The sequence below is a fragment of the Talpa occidentalis genome, unplaced genomic scaffold (genome assembly GCF_014898055.3).
Source record: "Talpa occidentalis isolate TD23 unplaced genomic scaffold, MPIMG_talOcc4v2.1 talOcc4.10, whole genome shotgun sequence".
Classification (NCBI taxonomy): Eukaryota; Metazoa; Chordata; class Mammalia; order Eulipotyphla; family Talpidae; genus Talpa; species Talpa occidentalis.
The window spans coordinates 3229607-3245947 of record NW_023600993.1 but is presented as its reverse complement, the minus strand read 5'-3'; positions in this window follow the sequence as shown (position 1 = coordinate 3245947).

The window sequence follows — 16341 nt, the reverse complement described above, 5'->3', positions numbered from 1 at the left end:
TCTAATCTTTTCAGAGCACCCTCTTCTGCTACTGTTCATTAATTAAACATGGTTCTGCGCATCCTTCTTCTGGCGCTTCCCCCAGAAGCTGCCCCGTTGCCTGCCACCATATTCTTCCCTTCAGCGCAGCCGCACGGGCGCACCATCAATTACTTTCCTCCCTCAGAACTATGTTCCTCTCTTATAATATCCTTTAATGACTTGATAAATCCTTACAATCAAATTCCACCTCATTTATTCAAATTACTGCCCTTCAAAGGCACGGCCCATCTTTCTTTGTAATCATCTCCTCCCCCAGAGGGGCTGGAGTCTCCGGCATCAACTGTGGCAGACAAAAGTGAACGTCCAGTCTTAAGAGCAAAACTTCAAGTCAGGATCCAAGTTAGACACCAGAAATCAACTTTAGAAACTAGGGTGAGACGTTTTATTCACTGATTTCATTCCCCAAAGTTCTCCATCCGGCGAGCAGATGTTTATTCAGGAGCCGGTGGTCAGGCGCTGTGCTGGGCACTCGCTGGCAGACTGGACTTTGTGGTACAGCCACCCACACCTGCTGTTCTCCTTAGGGTCCTGCCTCTCCTCCCATGGAGAAGGGAGGGTCTGAGTTCTCTCCCTGTAAACCTCTGTGAGCTCGAAACTCTGGCAGAACTAAAGTTGCCGGACTCCTGGAGCTAAAGTCACTCCAGTTCTGCCTGGTTCTGTGTGTTTCATGGCAGCCCTGAGCTCCCGGGGAGCAGCCCGACAGTCCTGTGGTGGCCATGCTGTGAGGAAGCCCAACAGGCAGGAACTAAGCCTGCATCAGCTGTGGTCTCTACCCACAGGTCCCCAGCGAGCCAGCTCCAAGGTGCCATCTTGAAGGAGGTGCCCAGCCCAGCTGGCATGGCATGGGCAGAGCCAGGCTTCCCGCCGAGCCCTGCAGACTTCAGGACAACAGGGCTGGGGTCACCAGGTCTCAGCAACAGCTGGCTGACCCAGCCCAGAACACAGAGCATGCACAACCCCCAGAGGAAGACGGACAGCCATACAGACTTGCATTGATACCAGGAGACGCACAGGGTTTTCACACAATTGGTCATGTTGGGGTCAGGGGATAAGGACACATGATGTACCCCTGGAAGCCACGTTTCCAACGGAATCAACCCCTCTGTGGGATTATGAAGGCCTGGTCCTTCCTCATGACCTACACTGCCACTGTTGGGGGCACTCGAGACAGAAACTTGGGTACCACGAGAGCTGCATGAGCAGAACGGCTGTGGCCCAGGCCCAAACCCTGGCGTTCAGAAAGCCGGGAAAAGTCGCAGGGAAGGCCCAGGAATCCAGGGACAGAACCCCAGGCTTATGTCTAATGCCCTTGGCCAGAACAGCTTTCGTGAAATTTGATTTTGCTGTGACCGGCCCACCCACTGTAGGAAAGCATTCATTTTTGGTTCCAGCTCCAGATTCTAGTAATAACGGCGCTGCCACTGCACTCCAGCTGCTGCTGAGAGTGACACATTTATTGATCAGTGACTAACTACTGAATATCTTGCCAAGCACTGTACACGTATTCTTTAACTAACAGCTGCCTGGCAGGGTCAATGCCAGGGTCACCCACATTCCCGGGCAGAGGCCATGAGGCACTGGCCAGTGGGGGTGCTGGCCGAGAGCAGGGTGCTGGGCTGAACCAGGTGGCCTCAGCCAAAGCCACACTCTGCGCCATGGCAGACACGGCCCTCTTGGGTGCTACGCCAAGGTCCTTTCTCACTCACCTTCACTGCCCAGCCACCACAGGGCGCCCCTGAGGCCAGAATCTAGTCTTAGGTATGATTTCATCTGCCTGCCCACTTGTGAAACGCCCGGCTGGTGCGTGCTGGCGCTTAGCACACAGAACGCGCATCTCCCTGAGTGCAAGACGGATCGTGAGTTCCTTCTCCCCGAGCCCTCACATCCCCACTGGGAATGAGGAGGTCCCGTCGGTGGTCAGCACTGGCCCTTTCAACCCTGACGTTCTGTGATGCCGTGACCTGAGCTACCTCGAGGTGATGCAGGAGCTGCATTTCCAGAGTTCCTTATCCCCCACCTAGGAACTAACACAGGTTCTCCTTGGTCGTCCCGTCTGGCTTCTCGCCTGGCTGCTGGGATCTCCAGGCCACGTTAGAAAACAAGATCAGGTCTGCACTCTGGATCTTTGGGCAGCACCAGTGGAAAGGGTCACCTGTCTGTTCCTAGGAATTGGGGGGATCCTCCAGGCGCCCAGAATGAGAATGCTCAGCCAAGGCAGACGGGCACAGGGTGGCCATGCCAGAGCGTCCTCTGGGTCTCTGTGGTCCTCAGGGACACCCCCTCCTCAGCTCGAGCCACAGGGAGCAGGTGTGGGGGGCTGGAGCACCACCCACAGGAGGCAAAAGGACTTGTCCTGTGTGCCCTCAACCTGTGTGCCCTCAGCCTGTGCGCCCTCGGCCTGTGCATCCTTGGCCTGTGTGCCCTCAGCCTGTGCGCCCTCATCTTGTGTGCCCTTGGCCTGTGCACCCTCGGCCTGTGTGCCCTCATCCTGTGTGCCCTCGGCCTGTGCGCCCTCATCCGTGGCCCTGCACAAGCAAGTGCTGGGAGCGCTGACTCGGGCATGACTGCTGTTACCAAGTCTAATGTTGTTTTTTGGTTTTAATTGGGGGAAGAGGAGGGCGGCATTAAGCTCGCAGTCCAGCAGCCTTACTCGGCACGCCTCTCGGCTGTGCGCCTCCCCAACGAGGAGCGGAGCTGCCCCAGATTCTCTGCTCCATTTAGGTGTCAGAGTCATCACATCAAAGTCATTTTTTGGCTCAGAAATGCCCATATTTTCCCTTCTGCAATCTCCGGACTACTCTCCCATATAATTTTCCTGACCTTCCCTGGTGGTTCAATTTTCCCATTTCCTGGGCAGCGACTGTTCTCTGCAGGACGCACTTCCCGACTCGAGGCTCCTGTCTTGCTGTCTGCACGATGAGTCACCCCCGTCCTCGCACCCCGGAGAAAATTCCTCCAGGGAGAGGAAACAGCCTCAAGGAGCAGAGGCCGTCTGTGATTAGAGGGCTAAGCGGGGACGCGTGGCTCTAGAGCCCAGGGTCCGGAGAGCATGTGGCTTCCTGGGGGCTGCTCCCATCACCGCCCACGGCTGTCTGCCTGCACAATGGGGACAGGCGGAAGCGATGCGCAGAGCCGGCCGAGGGGGTTCATGCTGGGGTCCAGACCGCCTGCTCCCACTAACCCTCCGAGGGCGCGGGAGGGAGAGCCCCAAGCCACAGCCTCGGGCTCCGCGGGCCCTGCCCCTGTCCTCGACGGCAGCATCCAGTGGGGTCTCTGTCCCGCCACTTCCGCGCCCCGACACTTCCGAGGGCCCTGACACGGCCTGAGAGGTGGGGATGAGCACCCGCCAGGCGCCTGGGTTTCCAGACCCGCGGGCCCAGAGGCACAGAGACACCCGGGGGGACCGTCACATGCTGTCCTGGTCTCGGGGCTCCGTCAGCCTCACCTCGAGATTGGCTCCTGCTTCTTTGTGTCTTTGGTGGGCTGGCACATTCCGGCTGCTGAGGTTGCCCAGTTTCCGCCGCCCGCACCTGTCACGCGAAGCTGCAGACTGTTCTCTCCTGTGGAGGCGCCTTCCCTTCTTCATCTTTCTTTTCCTCCCTCTCTCCCTCCCCCGCCCCTACTCTCTCTACCCACCCAGCTCTCGTGGAGAGCCCACAACGGACCAGGGGTTGTTGCAGACTCTGGAGGAAGCTTTCTCAGCGTCAGGGAGGAGATTCCTGGTCTTCGTATTTCAGGAAAGGAAGCCCCGGGGAAAAAAAGACTAAACCACACACGGGCACCAGAGCCGCTGTTGAAGTCCCAGACAGCAGGCTGGGGCGGCTGCTCAGAGACTGGGGGTTTGCACCGAGGGGCTGTGAGGGAAAGAAGCGCCCGCTGAGCAGGCTGCACCCTGAGGTGCCGCGGGACAGCACTCTGCTGCTGGGAAGGCTCGCTCTGCCGCAAGGCCCTAAATCAGGCAGTAAAGAGGGGGACAGCAAATTTGAGAGCAAGGAGGTGGTGTGCATCTCATTGGCGTCACCAAAAACCAAACGACGGGACAGGGGAGCCGGTCATAGCCTCGCTCTTCGCTGGTTCTGGCCACACAGGAACGACTGAGCTCACCCCACTAACATGGAGCTGGGGCTCCGTGAGATGGAGCCGGGCCCCACGTTCAGCACAGCTCATTCTCGTGCATCATCTCAGCCCTTCCTTCCTACCTTTTCCCCAAGAAACAAGTTTTTTTATTTTTGAAGATTTATTTATTCATGCATACAAGAACCGGGTACAGGCCAGAGGTGTGGGGGGTGGTGAGAGGATCCACCAGAGACAGAGCGGGGAACAGAACAGGCAGACTGACGAAATACACTGCTGAGGGGAGCAGCGGGCGGCAGGAGAGGTCTACCGCACCATGTGGGTAGCTCCCTGTTGGCCCGGGGGGCTCAAACCCGCGCTGCAGAGGCTGCGACAGCCCCACAGTGCTGCGCTCAACCACCTGCGCCACCAGGAGAGGCCAAAAAATGAGTTTTGATGTGACCGAAACACGAACACCTTATACGAGGCGATGGGAGCGAATGTGCCTGTGTGAGCGCAGGAGTGAGCGCGGGTGGGCCGTGGAAGGTGTGACAGGCGGCGGCCCAGTGCCTCTCACTGGAAACAGGCAAGTCCTGGGGCAGTTACAGAGTAGAAGGAAGAGTGACGTGTTTATACAACAAAGGGAAAATGATGCAAGTCACGTCACCAAGAAGAACGTGCGTGAATTCCACACATGCAGACCGGGGTGAAGAAAAGCTTACGGACCATAGGAGTCCATCTAGTGGAACTCGAAAATGACTGAAAAACCTCCCTTTTGGATGAATGGAAACAAAACGCAGCGACTCTGCAAGGGAAAGCGACGAGGGGGGTGGGAGCCGGGCCCAGGGAGGTAGGCTGGGAGGGGCTCGGGAGGGGAGAGGCGGGCTGGGCCGGGCTGCTCGGGGTCACGGGTCTCTCGACCTGAGAGGCACCCACGGGTGTTCTTTTGGTGACAAATCACTGACCTACATATCTTTTTATGGAAAACTCATCTGTGTGGATGCTAAATTTCACAATTAAAAAAAATGTTTAAAAATAGAGAATAGCATAGTTTCTGGCACACATTAAATATTCCATTTATTAAAGCAGATGGTATTATTAGTTAGGAAAGGATATTTTTCCTCATCTGTGAAAGGAAGGAACAAATGGATGTTTCCAAACTGCTTTAAGAGCTGAAGGGGGAAGAAATACACTGTCTTAGCGAACAGTTTGCTTAACCTACGGAGTCTTAGTCTCCTCTGGACTGAGAGGACATCGCGACACCCGGACTCCTCCACGCTAACGCAGGGAGGGTGGGAGGCGGGAAGCTGAAGGTTGGTCAGTGTTAAAGTCACGTAGGCCTGACGGGACCACGGGCACCGCAGCCACCTGACTTCTACGCTGCGTTTCTTCCTACATCTACAGTGAGTGGATTCATTGGGACGGTTTGAATCACGTCTGTTGATCTGAGTGAAGCAACAACCAGGCCAGTGCCCATCCCAGTCTGGGATGCACTGAGACCTCCAGTCTGCGGTTATGGCACAGTGGCCGCCAGGTGGGTCAGTGGGTCTGCTGGGGACAGCTCCCTGTCTTGGGGCACGTGGCCCTGCTATGTAACAAGCCATATTATGGGCCTCCCTGGTGGCACACGGGGTTAAGTCTCAGCACTATGAAGCTAGTGCCAGCCACTGCAGCACGAGTTCCATGCCCAGACAGGGAGCTACCCACATGGCGCAGCAGACCTCTCCTGACTCACCCGCTGCTCCCCTCAGCAGTGGATTTCAGTAGATCTGCCTGTTCTGCTCCCCGCTCTGTCTCTGGTGAGACTTTACAACCCTGCACCTCTGGCCTGCACCCCAGCTCTTGTATGCATAAATAAATAAATCTTTAAAAAAAATAAAGTATAAAGAACACCCGTGTGTGCCTCTCAGGTCAAGAGACCCGTGACCCCTCCCAGCCCAGCCCAGTCTGCCTCTCCCCTCCCCGAGCCCCTCCCAGCCTACCACCCTGGGCCCGACTCCCACCGCCCTCGTCACTTTCCCTTGCAGAGTCACTGCGTTTCCATTCATCCAAAAGGGAGGTTTTTCAGTCATTTTTAAGTTCCACTAAGTGGACTCCTAATTGTTAGTATGGACACACCAGGTTTCCAGGCGTTAAGAATAGTCTTAACCCCTGGCGAGGCTGGAGAGATGGTGCCCCCCGTGGGAGCCCTCCAGGCTGAGCGGCTCCCTCAGCTGTCAGCAAGGGAAGAGAGAGACACTGGGGAGACCAGTGGGGGATCGGGGGGTCTGGAGGGGCAGGCCTGGGGAAGGCAGACTTGACCTGTGCCAGCGCCTTCCGTCCTGAGGAAAGCCTCGGGGCTCCTCTTTGGCAGAAGACCCGGGAGGATGCTCCCCGGCCTCGGTGCCAGGACTGGAGAGCAGCCTGGACCCGCAGTCCCCACGGTCTCACGCAGCCCCCTGCACCACCACCTCGCCGGCAAGACCCGGGGTGCGGCCCTACGGCCTGGGCGTGGAAGGGCACACCTCCCCGACTCCGAGGTGGCCACGGCCCACAACGTGAACCATCAGTCCTCTGTGTGTAAAGAGACGAGCATGGACGAGCGTGGACGGACATCTGAGCTTCTGCTCAGTCCTGAGGGCCTGGTGGAGGGGGCGAGCAGCCTTCCTCAGAGTTTTTGAGAGAATTTCTTAAAATAGTCAACCTTTGGAGCCGGGAACTGTCCTGCTGGAGGATCAGCCTTCACTCTCACCAGGTGCTGCTGAAATCCAAAGTGACCGCCTGGAGTCCTGGGCGGGTCCCGCAGAGGGGTCCTCCCTCTCTCACACGCAATCTGAACTTGGTAAAGCCAACAGCCTCCTTCCCCCGTGCCAAGGCGGCTGCATTTCCAGGCCCTTCCTGACCCGCGCGTCCTTCTCATCAAGGCCAGCTACAGACGCCCTGGCCCTGAGACAGGCCGGGGGTGTGGTGCTTACTCCCATGGGCTCCCCCCAGCCAATGACCACCTCAAGCTGGACATGGTGGACTTTCTGCTCCTGGGGCTCCAAACACAAGCCCACGAGCGCCGGCGCCCCCGCGCACCCCAGCAGCGGGGACTGACCCGGGCAGGTGCAGCCCCGCAGCTTCCATTCACAGAATTAATGAATTTCATGCTGCATCTCCAAAAATGAGGCAACAGATACGCAGCAGAACCCTGGACTGCGGCCTTGAAATAAAGAGCTTAATGCGACTCCCTGCTTGTTGGTTGCCTAGAAACTACCTTGGAAGGGGGCGGAGGGAGGCGCCGGGACCTGAGGGTTCAGAGGTTTAATCAGGAGATTATTACCTCGGAGCTGCTGGCTACGCGCCTGGCCCCAGTGCCGGCCTCTCCCCAGTGCAGACACCCCAGCCCTGCGCCCCCCGCGATGCCTCCCCCAGCACAGCGCCTGGTGTCCCCAGTTCATTCGAGGGCTCAGGGTGTTGGGAGGAAACTCAGAGCAGGCAGGGCACAAAGAGGGCGTCGGCTGGTCACCCCCAGGCAGGCCGGTGGCCCGGCTGGGAACAGGGCGCGCGTCCTCCTGTCTCTCCAGGCCTTCGAGGGGGGGCTGGGGCATCAGGTGCCAATGCAAACCCCACTGCAAGCCTCAGTGTGGGGGCGGGCGCCGCCAGGGTTCAGCTCACAGCCCAGGTGGGTCAGCTCGGTTCTGCTCCAGCAGAGGAGCCGAGAGGCGCCGGCCTCTCCATCCTGGGCAGCAGCCCCTCAGCGAGCCGCGCGCTCCAGCCTCTTGGCCTGAAAGAGTTGCTCGGGGAGGACATATTTTATCCTAATTATTTTTGACAGGAATTAGGTCAGATTAATTAGTTTAAAATTCAGCTGAGCAACAGCGTCTTTGCTAATTACTTCAGGGTGTATACATAATTCATTTACAAGAGGGAAGGGAAGGAAACTGCAGGGGGAGAAGGCCAGGCCTGGCCTCTGTGATCCGCCCCTGGCAGAGAGCGGACCGGGCCCACGGGGGGCTGGGGGCGGGAGGGACCGGGGCCTTCTTCAGGGGAGGACAAGGCACTGTTCCTGTGGACAGATTTGTGCAGTCACACGTTCCAAGTATCTATATTGACAATATTTAAAGAATCAAAGGTACATTTAAAAAATAACGTGGGATATAAACGTCAGAGAAAGAGCAGGAGAGGGAGCGGTTTAGAACCAGGGTTTTGGAGAAAGGGTTTTCCCAGCTCAAGCCTTGGCAAGCCCTCGGGCAGGGCACCTCTGGGGTTCGGGTCATCGCCATTCAACTGATAGCAGCATTTAGCACCTAATTCATGGTGGGGCCTGGGGATTAAATGAGAACATATAGGTAGATCCAGGTTCCACCCGTTCCAGTGCACCTGACAGAGTTAGTATTTCATAGGCGTTGCCTGTTATCATCTCTGTAACAGCGCACTAGACATGTTTGTTGTAGCGTTTACACCTTTAAGTTTGTTCTAAAATTAGCTTTAAAATGAATTCTACCTTTGGGCCTTCCCGGTGGCACATGCTGTTGAGCGCCGAGCTATGAAGCTGTCCACAGCCTCTGCAGTGCCGGCTCGATTCCCGCAGGCCAGGGAGCTACCCACACGGCACTGCAGACCTCTCCTGTCATGCCCGCTGCTCCCCTCAGCTGTGTATTTCATCAGTCTGCCTGTTCTGTTCCCTGCTCTGGCTCTGGTGAATCCTCTCACCCTCCCGCGCATCTGGCCCATACCCTGGTTCTTGTAAAAAATAAATAAATCTTTAAGAAAAAAAGAAAAAAAATGAATTCTACCTTTTGGTTTGGATTGCATTACAAGGTCCCTTGAAATTTACATTCAGTCTTCAATAGGGGATAAAACAGATTAAAATATTTTAGATGAAATATCTGCTGATGCTAAACCTTCAGCAGCACCGAGGGTGCCTGGCAAGTGGGAGACGTAAGCACCAGTGTCTGGGCCTGTCCTGCTTGGGCCTAAGAGAGCACCTGATCAGGTGTGATGTATTACGGAAGCCCAAATGAAGAGCTGTGTATGTAACTTTCTAATATTTAAGTGCTCGCTCACAGGTTTCTATAAAAACACAAGTCAAGCAAGTTTATCCTCCCACCAGGTTGCTGCCAGCCTGTTAATTCCAGGCTACCCCGTGGGTGGGCCTGGGGACCCACGGGGGACTTTTCACACCTGCCATCTGAAGGCCGGTGGCTCAGCCCGAGCTCAGTCTTTCGCCTGAAGGTCCACTTCGATTTTTGTTTCAAACACCAGAACGTCCTTACAACGCCAAAGTTAGATGGAACGGAAGGCATTCAGATGGATGACACTGAAGGAAACGGTAAAAAATATTTTCCGAACACAGGCCCCGGTTGAAATGCAACTGGTACCACCCTCTGGCCCGCGCCGCCGCATAGCTGGCTGCCTGTCGCGTGTGTTGGCTTCCTGCTGCTACTTCAATTTACACATCCTGCCTCATGGAGCACCCCGCGCCGAGGAGTCTCGCCGCCCGGGGCTGCGAGGTGGAAGCGGCCGCGGCCGTCATGTCTGGCCACGAAGACGCTTTCTCCTTCCCATGCGGGAACTACTGTGCGTGGGGTTCCGCCAGGGCTGCTGGGCGCCCGACCGCTCGGCTCCTGCTCAACGTGGCACGTGTGCTCTACCCAGGGGCAGGCTTTCTCCCCCCAAAATGAGCAGCCTGACCACTGCCCTTGGAGGACAGGCCCTCAACAAACCTAGTCTGAAGCATTAATAGGAGCTAACGAGAGGAAGTCCGTGCATTTAAGCTACATGGATGCAATGTCAAAGTTTTTGTTTTGTTTTGTTTTTAAAGGTTTATTGATGCGTGCAAGAGCTGGGGTGTAGGCCAGAGGTGCGGCAGTGGGGTGTATGTGAGAGGACTCACCAGACACAGAGTGGGGAGCAGAACAGTTGGGGATCTACTGAAATCCACTGCTGAGGGGAGCAGCAGGGAGACAGGAGAGGTCTGCTGTGCCATGTGGGTCACCTCCCTGGCAGGGGATCGAACTCGTGCTGCAGAGGCTGTGGATAGCTTCACAGTGCTGAGACTTAACCTCTTATGCCACCAGCGAGGTCCTCAAAAGTAAGTTTTGATAGGGCCCCCGGTGGCCTCTCTCAGCACTTTCACCACTGCAGCCTGGGTTCCATCCCCAGCTAGGGAGCTGACCCACATGGCTGACCACTCCTTGTGAGTGTGTGCTGAGGCAGGGCCGGGAGAGCCGAGGGCGGTCACCGCGGGGTTCAGCCATCCTGTCTTGCCTCTCCTCTCTGCCCGAGTGACCAGGTCTCCGGACAAATCTGTGCTTCTCCAGGCCTTGCACTGCTGGACATGGACCAGCTATAAGGACACTGCTGTTCCTGCTGGCAGCACAGCAGGGCAGGTGAGCAAGAGGGAGTTAATCATCTCTTCTCTGACACGGGCCCCCTGAGAGCTTTGCCTACCGGTATTAAGTTTTACATAAAGAAGAACTTAGCACTGTTGTTACTATTCTGATTTTTATCCATACTTAAAAATAAAACAATCACCAGTTCTAAACTGAAACAGGTCTCAATTTGCAATAGAGCGCTGACACAGGGGATGAGAAGCGAAAGTTTCCTGAGAAAAACCGCACTGGAGCGTCTGACGAGCACCCTCTCCATCATCATCATTACCCCAAAACCTGGGCGCCGGCTGCCGCTTGAGCACCAGCTCCTGGCTGGACTGTGCTGCCACTTACATTCTTTGCTGGAAAGTCGAACTTGAAGTTCAGAAATGCCCACAAAGGCCTCCCCGAGCGCTGCTGCAGCTCTGAGAGCAGACACCGACCCCTCGAGCAGCAGGTGAGGGACTCCTGTCCTCTGGCCTCACTGGACCCCACGGCCACCACCTAATTTTGTTTGGCATCTGAAGCCAGCGGTCTGCGGTCAGTGTCTGCAAGAGAGGACAGCGGTGGAGCAGCAGAGCGCGTGAAAGAAGCAGTTGGACAACTCACCTCCCAGGATGGCCCCTCTGGCCTCCATCACCCTGGGGGTCCGGGGGGGCTGCTGTTCAGACAGATTTCAATAGTTGCTGCATCACAGAGTGCGCAGAACACACAGCAGCGCCTTGCTGGGCTCCCCACTATCCATGCCCCTTTAGCTTTCTGTGTCACCTAAATAAAAGCAGTTACAAAGGGAAATGAAACACCAGCTTTATGAGGCGGGCTGGGGGGAGGGCTGGGCTTGCTGCTTTGGACGAGTGTTTAGTGGTCTCTGGGAAGCAGGCCATCAACTTAACAAACAGCCCAGTGATCCAATTCCTGTATCACGAGCCTAGAGAGGTGAAAACAAACGTTTACACAGGAATTTGTATGGGAAAGTGATCAGCAATCACCACCCAGGAAGGACAGTCCAAAAGGAGAAACGCTGCCGATGTCCAGCCACTTATCAATGGACTCGCACTGCGCAGCATTTGCACAGGTGGAATACCATTCAGCAACGAAAAAAGACGGAACATAAATGCATGCTAGGGCATGCGTGAGCCTCGCCTGGGAGATGCTGAGTCAAAGCATGTGTAGAATAAGGGGATCTGCAAACAGAAACATGATTGTGTGTCTGGGGCTGGGTCTGGGAAGAGGCATTAACTGGAAATGGACATGGGGGACATTTGGGGGACAATGGAATGCCTGCACACTGGGTTGTGGTGGAGGCCGTGGAACCCTGGATTTTAGTGCAAGCCCCAGAAATGTACATTTTAAATGGATGCATTTTATAACACGTAAGTTTCATGACTTTGCTAAAATAGTTCGAGAAGCTTGGCTAGAAGATGTCAGGCCCAAGATAAGACTTTTATTCAAGTTATTTCCTTCCTAAAACATTCACCCTGCGACCCACATTCTGCGGCAGCAACCTCCTTCCCTTCCAAACCCAACTTCTTTTAAAAGACTGTGTCTCTGCTTCGTGGCTCTTCAGAGCATCTCATGTTCCACCCTCAGCCCACTGCAATCTGGCTGCAGCCCACATTCTTCCACCAAAACTGTTCTCACCAACCCTGTTAGAGCCACCGTCGTGGGCACCTCATGGCTGCCTTTCAACCCTCGACGCTTCTGACCCCACCCGCCATTGCTTCTCTGCTGGCCTCTGTCTTTCCACAGCCTCTGTGTGTAGTTCATCTCCTGGTTTCCCTTCAGTAGCTCTGGGCACTCCGCAGCGCCTGTCTGTACCCCACCCCCGTGCTGCTGTCTCCGTCCTGTAGGTCTCCTGGCGTGGAAGCGCCTCTTCTCTTATTTCCAGGTGGCTTCGCTGCGTCCAGGCGCAGGTGGGGTGGCACTCCGCGTGTCAATCACGAGGATCCAGAGCCGCCTCCACCTGGGCCAGCCCCTCTGGACTTAGGTCCTGGATGGAGAATCTCGCCAGGTGTCCCGCTAATCCATCTGGCCCAAGGGGCGAGCATCTTCCTTCGAAGCGTCACCCGCTCCGGGACGCTCATCCACCACCCACCTGCTGACGGCGCCTCAGTGTCTCCCACTGAGCTCACTGCCCAGAGCACTCGATGTCCACCTGCCTCGCAGTCAGAGGCCCAGGGGCACGGACAACCTCAAGGACCTTGATGACCTTGCGACCTGCACCTGCAAACCTCACTTTCCACTTTTGGAAGAGGAACTACCCACTGCTGAGGCAGGTCCCAGATACCCCCCTATCCTGTCTCCCCTGGCCCCTCGCCCCCTCCACTTCCAGCAGCCCCTCACCCTCTCTGTCCAGTCTTCTGAAATTCTACTGATTCCGGCCACGTCTCTGCTGCCCGCAGGTGGTTCTGCCTGAGGGCGGCCGTGTCTTCTGCCCGGCACCAGGGCAGCCCACTCCAGCCTCGGGGCTCTCAGCGGCCTGTGGACTCTCCCCCACAGCGAGGTGCCCTTTCTGACACACAGACTGACCAGGCCGTCCTGTTTCATTCGACGGCACCTGGCGCTCACGGGGGGAGGCCGAGCGCTGAGTACGAGGGAGAGGGATCTCCAGGCTGCGGCCTCCACTGAGCTCTCAGCTCCATCCATTGTCCCCAGTCTGCTTCCTCAGCTTACAATTCTAACTGCTGCTCACATCAGGTTTCTCCAGCTGCTTTAAGGAGTGCTGAACCCTTTCTGACCTCCGTGCCGTCACCAGGACAGCCCTGGGCGGGATGTTCTCCATCTCCCCTCGGATGACTTCTGCGGGGTCATCAACATCACATTCCATGTCACTTGCCTGGAACCTCTCTGGCCCCTCAAGCTCAAATAATAGGCTCTTGCCATGTGGGATTATAATATCTGGAACACGCGGCCCTGACCCCCCTCATAGGACTTATCCCATTGCCTCTTAAGCCTCAGTTCACATGACTTTCCCTCCTGGACTACAGGCTTGATGCAGGCCGGGCCCATGTGGCTGGAGCTTGGAATGTGGACTCCTAGCTACTGCCTGTTTCCACAGGGGATGGCTGTTTTACAAATAATTTATACTCTTGAAAAAAGGTATTATAACCTGACTTTTTAGCTTCCATCTGATGGAATTAAAAGGCTAGAAAATTACATTCTAGCATTTTGCATGATCCTATGAACATTATATTTATACAATATACGAATGTGTCAGAATGAACAAGTAGAAATTTATCAATATTTCAGGTAAAAGTATTAGAGGTTCACACTCTCAGAGTCACTTCAATATGAACTGTCATAATGATAAAAAAATTATTTTCACATATTTGGCTATAGGAAATGCCACTATAAATTTTAAGCTATTTAATAATACCGCAAATTGAATAAAACTCTTATTTAAACAGACATGAAAGAGAGTCTTGTTCAAGGTCTTTTATCCCTGTTGATTTATCTTCTCTAAATGAAAGGCATTTAAGACACTATAATGGATATTTCCATATTTGAAAACATATTTTCCTCCTCTAAAGCCTATGCTTTTCACTCGGTAGATTTGGGGGTGACCTCTTCAACAGCAATTTCAAGGTACTTCACTTATTTTTTTGTGCAATCTTTTCAAATGGAACCAGGCCTCTGTGAACCTTTGTTTTGGGGCTTCCGAAAGCAAATTCTCCTAGGAAGCTCCATTAGCACTATTCTCCTAAATGCTGTGCATAAAATCCAACATCCAGAGTCCAGGGGGAGACGGTCCTCCTGCCTCAGCTGCTGTCCTGGGGGCAAGTGCAGCCCCGACAGCTTCATCACGAACCCCCGGAGAGTGAGGATTCCTGAGAGCCGGCCGAGCACGCAAGGAGGCATCCCACGGCAGGGCCACAGTGAGGCGGAGCTGCAGGACTCGAGAAGGGGCTGGCACACCTGCCTGTACCCAGAAATGTGGGGCGCAGCTCCAGCCCTCCAGCCGCTAGCGCCCCAGAACCAGGGAACACCAGCACTGGCGTGTGAGGTGGCTCCACTCGCTGGCTCTGAGACCGGAAGGCCGCTGGGCTACTCCACGGTTGCAAGGAGCACACAGCACATTAAAAATGCAATGTGACCTGAGTGAGGACAGGGGAAATCACACAGCCTTGAAGTTAAGTTCTTCAGTAGCGAGAAAGGATGCCAAGGAGGGGCTCCCGGCCCACACCCCTGCTCAGCAAGGCTCTGCGCTGCCTGCAAGGAAAGGGTCAGGATGGCAAACCACAGGCAGATTCACCAAGTCTCCCTGAACACTTCTATTCAAGAAACAGGGAAAGAAAGGCGTGTATGAAATAGCGGCAGTTTCTTTACACAGAAGCTGAGTAAAAATGGCTGCCCTCAGGGTAGGAAAGTTTCTTGACTTAGGAAATCATAGGCCGAGCTGAGAGCTTGGCCCATTAGTTCACAAACCTATTAACTTTTCTATAGCTTCACATTAAACATCACAAGTAGTTTATTCCCTCACCATCTGGGCCACGAGGCCAAATTCTGCCTGCATTTTTCATCCCTGAATCCCCGTAAGCTGTTCCTGCTGCTCTGCACGCCCTTTCTTATCAAAGAGCGCCTTTCCTTCCCCTTCCTCATTGCCAAGGGACAGCCTTGTGATCTTCATGACCTTTTAGTGAAGGCTGTTCAGCGCCCCCCAAAATAAATTATGTATAAGCACCTTTGCAATAGGAGAGAAGACCCCAAATGTGTAGCCTCGATAGCTACAAACCCACGGGGACTCCAGGCTCCTCGTCTGTCAAAGCAGGAGAGTGATTCTAAACACTATCATCAGGTTTCGTGGCCTCACCAAGGACTTTTCATATCCATGATCTCATTTAAGCCTTACAATAAAGCCGGTGAAACGGACGCTGTCACAGCCCGGGAGGTGCCCTGGGATCCACGGGCCAGTGTGGATTGCTGCTCTACGCTCAAACCCACACTGAGGACTGGTTATGTCTGCGGGGAACACCCGTGAGTGTGTGCCAAATATTTCTACTAGGCGTGAATCGCTGCTTCTTGCACACTGAGTACTGCAGTGAACATGACAGAACACACCCCTGTCTGTGGCGAGGTGAGCATGATAAGGGGTGGGGAACGACACAAACTAGGAAATCATCAACGAGGTAGTTCAGAGGGGGAGGAGGCAGGATGAAGGTCACCAGAAAGGCGATGGGATATCAAAGGAGTGAGGGTGTCCTGGAGCTGCCACACCCAGGGTGCTCAGAGGACGCTCTTTGGTGACTTTTGGTCTTTCTCCTGAATGATGAGAAGCAGGAGGTATCTGCACGGTTTTAAGGAAGGCGACTCCCAGGTAGAGGAAAGATCAGCTGCAAAATCCTGGAGTTGGCCACATGCAGTGACAGAAAGCCCTGCCGTCAGCAGTGCAGGGGAGTGATGAGAGAGAAGGGGCCAGACAGGAGCAGGGTCAGACAGGCCCTAACATGCCGGGTTCAGAAACATGGATTTTCTCGTGATTTGGAAGGTTTTTGAACATGGGAGTAACATGAGCTAAGTTGTTTTTAAAATATGTCACTCTGCGGGCCTTACATGTCGAGAACCTCCTTGGGAAGACATGGAGCCATGCAAAGAAAGTATTGGGGTGTCTGGGAGTATGGTGAAAGACGAGGGTGGTAAAGACTAGTATTGTGGCAGGGAGAGTGGCATTCAGATCCAATGTCCCGGGGAGAAGTGGATTCTATTTGGGTGGGTGAATGAGCTTCTTGTGGGGGATGAAAGAAAATATACCAGAAAGAAGTCCAATACACATTTATATAATCTTGTCGCTGGAGATTCTAAGAGAGCTTGGAATGCACGTCACCCTACCTCTGTGTGCTGCACACGTAGGAGCTGAAGGCCAGAGGCAGAAGGACACTTGCCATGCACCATACAAGTAGCTAGAGCCATA